General features: G+C 45.5%; 1 pseudogene across 1 annotated transcript; it reads right to left on the reverse strand.

Annotated features, from left to right (window-relative positions):
* Positions 1-5,602: 5,602 nt before the first annotated feature.
* LOC308330857 (CCR4-NOT transcription complex subunit 2-like) lies at positions 5,603-7,123 on the reverse strand (annotated as a pseudogene). Its single transcript has one exon. The product of its transcript is annotated as a CCR4-NOT transcription complex subunit 2-like (transcript).
* Positions 7,124-7,443: the final 320 nt, after the last annotated feature.

The following is a 7,443-nucleotide window of genomic DNA, read 5'->3' on the forward strand; positions in this document are numbered from 1 at the left end:
GGGATTCACATGTCTTAATGGGGTAGGGTGTTCCACATTTTGGTGGCATAGGAGCGAATTTTATTTAGTCCCTTGTTTGTGCCGAATCTGGGTTGAACTCCCTCTGGTGCTGTGAGTGTAAACTTTGTTGACATTGACAGGTACATGGGTATCATGGTGGTGTAGCGAATCTTGAGGACCAGACCCATTGCAAGATGCTGTACTCTGTCATCAACCCTAAGCCATTAGTATTGTCTTCATAGGCTGTTTTACCCAAAACGTTTTAATAGTATATCTACAAAGAAATAGCAGATCTACAAACTCACAACAAATATGTGTTATAGTAAATGTAAATGTGAACAAGTGTGTGTGTGTGTGTGTGTGTGTGTGTGTGTGTGTGTGTGTGTGTGTGTGTGTGTGTGTGTGTGTGTGTGTTCTAACTACATCGCAAGCCTATTCCTGTCAAGCAGCCGGTGTTGACGTGCACTGTTTTCACTTAAGAGTTCCACTTGAGAGGCAGTCAACGTGATGTGGCAGGTGAGGAAGAATATTTACATGATGCAGCTAAAAAAAAAGTTATAAATATTCATAGCCTGCCTCTTTTTATTATTTGTTGGCGTCTCCTTGGCTTTCTTGCGAACCCCTGTACCTGTGGATGTGTCTGGGAACCATATTTCAGCCCTCTCTGTCTTCTAATGTGCATGGTTTAGTTTCGGTGGGTTATAGGGCGTTCAGCAGACAGAAAACAGAGCGGCCTCGAGGGAGGCGTTTTGCAAAGCCCTGTTGTGTTAAAACTTCTGAAGTGGGCATTTACCGGCCATAGTTCCAGGCGGTGTTTTTTTTTTTACTTAAGTAAACGTATCAATACTGCAATATAGAAATTCCCTGTTACAAGTAAAATAACATTATTCTAAATGTACTAAAAGTTGTCATTATACCGACTGCCCCATTTCATGTTTTCAAATCTATACAATTATTTAGAAAATTGTAAAAAAAACTAGTGACATTATTATAGGAATAACTATGAATTAATAATTAATTGCATTTTTATGGCGCTTTTCTATGCACTACGTGCCTACTCAAAGCGCTTACAATGGTTTATTCATGCATACATTGGGAGGTGAAGCGGCGAACAGTCGACGCCAGCGTCCTCACTTCCCACCCCAAATCCAACCCTTGATGCCGAGTGTCAAGCAGGGAGGCACTGGGTCCCATTATTTAGAGTCTTTGGTATGACCCGACCTCCCAGTCTCAGGGCGGACACTCTAACCACAAGGCCACTGAGCTGGTGAATGAATTAGCATAATAATAATAAAAAAAGTTCTGTAAAACCTTTTGACACAGAACCAGACTATAGAACTTCACCCAGGGTCGCCTAGTGGTCAATGGTATAGGACCCCTCCTTTTTCCCCTCCACACCAAATATATTTGCTGAAATCTCCAGCAGAATGTTGGCCCCAGAAGATGGACACTAGTGTTCACTTGGACGGGGCGGTCTGCTGGCTCTCCCAAGGCCTGATTTATATGACGAGAGAGAAACTTGGGAGCATTGTTGCTGCTGTTGTCGGGACTGTGGAATATTTAAAAACTATCACAGTATTTTAAGGAGGATTTTCATGAAATGGATCGACGATCGCGGCCGGGTCTTCGAAGGTTAGTGAAAAACAACAGCAGTCAAATGGGGATTACGATGAATTAATTAATTAAGTGTTAATCAATGCTGAACACCCTTTGCGTCTGTGTGTGGGTTAAAAATATTACTAATGGAAACTGTCCGCTAAAACAGCTAACTCCACCACCTCTCCCCCTCTCATGCAAGGAAGTCATTGACAATATATTTAGTCACAATACCAACTTTGATGAGGCATTGTTTGGAAACATAAGGTTTTCTTCATTCCCCGACAGCAGCCAGGGACATACAAGATCTGAACTTGTATATCTGCTACTTTTGTGTGAGGCTGAATGGTCAAGTAGAGCATAAATTCACAAAAAGAATGAGAAAAAAACACAAAAGGAGATAAGCGGTTTCTGGCAGTAAGCAACGACTTGCTTCAGCCACATAGCTGGTAGTACCATCCAGCTATCACGTTGGACAGGACAGAGATTTTCAGACAGTATGCATGCTGACACACAGGTATGCTGCCTGGGAGAGAAGTCCAGGTGTGCCTTGGGATTGTGTGACAAACTGACAACCACACAAGTCTCAGTCAGTCAGTCACCCTCTCTCTCTCTCTCTCTCTCTCTCTTTCTCTTCCCCCTCACCCGACTGATATCAATAGACAAGACCGCAGTTATCACTTAGGATCAGTACGATTGTTTTCGACGAGTATGGGCATGACTAGACCAAAACGACAGGATTAAGGTTGGCGAACATGCGTTAATATTAGGACCGCACTGCGACATGCTTGCGGTTAAGTTTAGGGGAGGAGGCTTGTCATTTTCAGTAGGCTCCCATTATGTCCAGTAGACCTGACTAGACCGATAAGATCGGTTAACGTGTCATCAACGCCAATCGCAGCCAGTAGGCTCCAGACGAGCCAATCGGCTGGATAAGATCGGCGTAATAAGTAACCCCCCCCCCCCCACAGCAGCTGAATCACTGAGACTTGATATTTGTCACCAAACTCAATGTCAAATATAGGATGTTGTTCAAAGCTATGAAGCACTTTTTTCCTGAAGCCTTTTAAGCGATCGCGACAGAACACTGGTCCTGATGAAATTGCTATTCCAACGGCACATTGAATAAAACATGCATACAGTAATTGTAGTAAAACACCTATAAACATCCAATATGTTACGTTTAAACACATTCAGGAGAACCACCTCCATCCACCAACACCCCCCCCCCCCACCCTCGTGGAGAACATAACGGATAGTATGAGGCACACAGTTTATGCATGAAAAATGAAAAAGACTTCAGGTAGAACACGCCCCGCCATCCATAAAGACACACAAGTGTGGATATAAACACACACGCGCCGCAGGGAGCACTCTCTCTATAAATCACTCCACCTGCGGGACGGAACAGGCTGCATCAAAGCCCCCCACACCGACCCCCCTGTTACGTTACTCACCGGATTCCTCTTTACCTTGACGAACGAACGACAACAATGCCTGGGAGACAGTGATCAATCTGCATTAGATTTTACAAAGCACTCAAACAACGTTCAACCTTTTTCTCCTTGCCGCCGGCGCGTGCCCCGTAGTGGGGGCTTACAGCTGGGGGGTGTATTACAGCTGAAAGGTCAGAGCTTGGTTTGTTAGGTATTGGGGGAGAGGCGGCTATCGATCAGGACCCCCCCCCCCCCGCCCCCCCCCCAACCACACATCATACTAGCAGATACACGTGAAACATGCACAAATGCATGCAAGTGCACGCGCACACACACACACACACACACACACACACACACACACACACACAACCGTTAGCTAGGCGGGAAATTGACATGATAGTTCAGTTGGCCAATTCTTTAATGTATAGCCCTGTCGTGTAATAAAGGCTTTTTAAATGTATCCTTGCGAGAGTGTGCTTGACCCCCCTACGTCCTGTATACTTCAGCTGTTCTAAAACAGTAGATCTACAAGCTCCCAATGCATCCCATGTACAGTGTGTTGTGAGCTTGTAGATCTGCCAATTTTTTTTTTAAAGAATTTGACAAAGTACTCAGACAAAAGTCTGAGTACTTTGGTACTGCAAGTAGAAGTTTTAACGCAGGACCTTTACTTGTAAACAGTGGTGTAAAGTAACTATAAGTAGATGCTGTACTTAAGTACAATTCTGAGGTATTTGTACTTTACATGAGTATTTCCAATATCCAAGTTAGCACTACATTTATTTGAACACTTTAGTTACTAGCTACTTTGTAGATTTTGATTATTATAGAAACATACAGTAACCACTCCAGCCATTTGAAAATAGCCGATCTACAAGCTCACAATGCATCACAATGCAACACATTGTGAGCTTGTAGATCTGCTATTTTCTAAAGATTTGTATACATTTGAAAACTTAAAATGAGACATTCTGCATAATGAGAACTTTTACTTTTACAGTACTGGTTGCGGTTCTAAGGTGGGTTCAGCGACATCCGAGACGGCGCATCGCTAAATGTGCTCCGTTGCTGCAAATAGCTGGGTGCTCTGATTGAATGGTCCTAAATACCCCCGGGCGTCCGTGGGGTTAACTATGGAATCGTGCCACTCAAAATCATAGGTGGTGCCCAGGTCTCGTGACATCACATATGGAGATCCCTGATGTTATAGTAAATGTGACCTGCTGTCGCAATTAAGCCCATATATGGAGATCCCTGATGCCATCAATATTATAGTATATGGATATATGTCAGAACCTGTTCCTTCCCCACCCATCCTTCCTCTTCGATGTCTCTCCTCTGACTGATACTTGTCCATTCAAACTCTAGATCTCCATATATGGAGCTGACCATATATGGCCAGTGCACGTGACCTCGCCCTTTAGGGCCCTCAGGCATCTACTCTTACTCCATTAGGAACACAGGAGCAGTGTTGACTAAAATTTCCTTTAGTTGTAGTTTTAGTCATCTGAAATGTTTTAGTGTTAGTCTAGATTTAGTTGATTAAATATCATTTAGCGGTTTTAGCGCAACACACTCCACTAGTCCCTCCCCATCTTTTAGCCAATATGTTTAGTCTTTTAATCATCATAGATTCATTTTTATTCAGTGTTAATTATTTCAGCAAGGGGGTCCATCTTCTTCTGCCGGGAGGGGTGGCTCGGCTCTCCCGCGGTGAACACTTCTGTCGTGTGTCAAAAGAGCCGCTACAACGTTGATGACATCACATCCCTCGAGGAGGGGAGGTGGGGGGGTTGACGGTGAGTCTGGCAAAATTCACATTTATCTCAATGATGAATTGGTGTGCGTGCTGAGTCTGCTGACAGCTGGCTAGCTTTGTGCGTGCGTGCGTGCGTGCAGCATGAAGATTACGAGCGGCCTCCCGGTGGCAGCAGGCTGCCTCTGTCCGACAGCTCTCAACACATGTCGATAAATGTTCATTTGTGGATTAGCCTTCTACTCAGCTTTCTTTTCCCACCTCTCTCTCTCTGCAGTTGAAAACATGTTTAGTCGCAGACGGACCACTTCCAGGCGCAGTAAAGTCCACATGAAATACTGTAGGTTATGGATTGAGCTCAGCGGTTATGTAGGGGGATAAGGTGTTTTAAAAAAAAAAGGTTTTCAACATGTTGTAGCCAAGTCAGAATGTAACCAAAGAGCAGAATGGAGACCATGTTGTGTTCAACAATAGTGTCTCAGTGATCATGTACAGCATGAGCATTTTTATGGACGATAGAAACGTTGACGCTTAAGTGTCAGAGTTTCTATCCCTAACCCCAGATTAAGAACCGTTGATGCAACCAACTTTCCTGCCCTCAGAGGTGAAACCCTTCAATTGTGTCACATTGTCAGTCCTTCTGCCCAAGACATAACAGTCTTCACATGTCAAAAGACGTATTACGACTGTCCCTAGTGGGAACAGCTGTAGTTTACCGCCCCCTGGTGGCTAGGGCTGTGGCCTGTAACAGCTGTAGTCTACTGCCCCCTTGGTGGCTGTAACAGCTGCAGTCCTTGGGACAGGTTGGGTCTTAGAAGGCCTGCTGGGCTGGGTTGTGGTTTTATGTTGTCGGCACATGAGGCCTCTTTTCCAGCTTGTCATATTCCAGGTGGAACTCCTTGGACATCCTCTTCTTCCAGTTGAGACAATCGAAGAAGTAGTATGTTCCCCTTTCGTAGCTTTTGGCCGTCATCGTAGTCTCCATGCCGGGTATCCTTGTGATCCAGACCTGCACCTCTTTATGGAACCTCCAGCCCCGCTTAAACAGCTCTGCTGCTGACTGAAGCCGGAGGTCTCCGCCCTGCATGTAGTACAGGTAGAACAGCAGGTCTTCACCATATCCAGAAACCTTTACTGCAGGCAACTTGTCCCTTATGTGAACATGGAAGTCAAGATCCTGAGCTTGAGAAGGTGCCGATGCCCAAGGGGAAACAAACTTGGGGTACAGATTTGTGGGCGAGTTGAGGTCGAGCCCCAGTTTTGTGAGGTCACTTCCCAGCGCCAAATGGACCATTCCAGGATCCGTCTCTGCGGCCCGAAGGAATGTCAGCAGTCCAATCATCCCAAATTGGTCCGTCACCATTCCTGAAGGAATGTTGGTCACCCGGCCATCAGGCAACACCTGGATCCCTTTCTTCTGGTTGTTCTGTGGTGAGGGTGCCTTGTCTCTGGGGGACTTGAGTCCATCTGCATTGGGTGTGCACTTTCCAGTGGAGTTTAAGCTATGGCCAGGAGTGAAGTTTAGGTTGGTTTTACTGTCATCATTACTCAACGTAGGGTGCATGTAGTTGTGACCAGAAGTTGAGTTTACGTTGGTTGTACTGTTGTAGTTGTGGTGGCCAGGAGTAGGGTTTAAGTTGGTCTTACTGTTATTGTTGCTCAACGTAGGGTGCTTTTGGTTGTGGCCAGGAGTGGAGTTTAAGTTGGTCTTACTGTTATTGTTGCTCAACGTATAGTGCGTGTGGTTGTGGCCAGAAGTAGAGTTTATGTTAACTGTACTGTTGTAGTTGTGTTGGCCAGGACTGGGGTTTAAGTTGTGGCTAGGAGTGAAATGTATGTTGCATTTATTCTCGTTGTTGCTCAATGTTGCATGCTTGTGTTTGCGGCCACTCTGTGCATGTGTCTGTTCATTTGAAGGTCTTGTCAACGTACCGAGGTATGATGCTGGGTTTCCACCCCCTTCTTCCCTCCGACCCCTGTCCACTAGTGCGGGGAATTCGGACAAATCCAGTCCTGTTACATGGTCCCTTACATCCCTGCCATTGAAGATGCTGCTCGACATAGAGTTGTTCATCCAAAAAGCCTGACTACGGTTCATTCCAAACCCTGACGTGCCGTTTATGGAGAAGGACGGTTGGCATGCTGGCTGTTGCTTGGGCATACCGATGACGCTGGGTGAGCCGCGGTTGGGACTTCCTAGTCCAGAACTCCACACGCTGCTGCTCCTTCCAGAATGACCAATATCTGGACCAATCTGTTCCTGATTCAGCACGTTCCCCGTGTTCATGGGAAATGACCCCATGCTGGGCGAAGGAGGGTGGTGCATAGACATGGTAGGCCAATTCATTGTAGAGAAACGATTTGACTGTAACGGGGTGTAAAATGTGCTGTACCCGTTATCAGAGTTGATTGTTAGTACATCTGTGATGTCACTATACTAAGACGTCAGTCATCTCCATATTTGGGCATCTTGTTGCCCTCTGAATGGAAGGGCTGCAGTCAGTTGTAGAAACACCTAACCCTAACCGTAGTCTTAACCGGCCACGTAAGTCCCCTAACCTCAGTCTTAAGCGTTCAGCATTCACACTTTAAACTCACATATTACTGGCACGTTGTAAAAATATGTATTATTCTTCATCTCTTTTTTTGTAT

The sequence above is a fragment of the Protomyctophum bolini genome, assembly GCF_963924005.1.
Source record: "Protomyctophum bolini genome assembly, chromosome: 16".
Lineage (NCBI taxonomy): Eukaryota > Metazoa > Chordata > Actinopteri > Myctophiformes > Myctophidae > Protomyctophum > Protomyctophum bolini.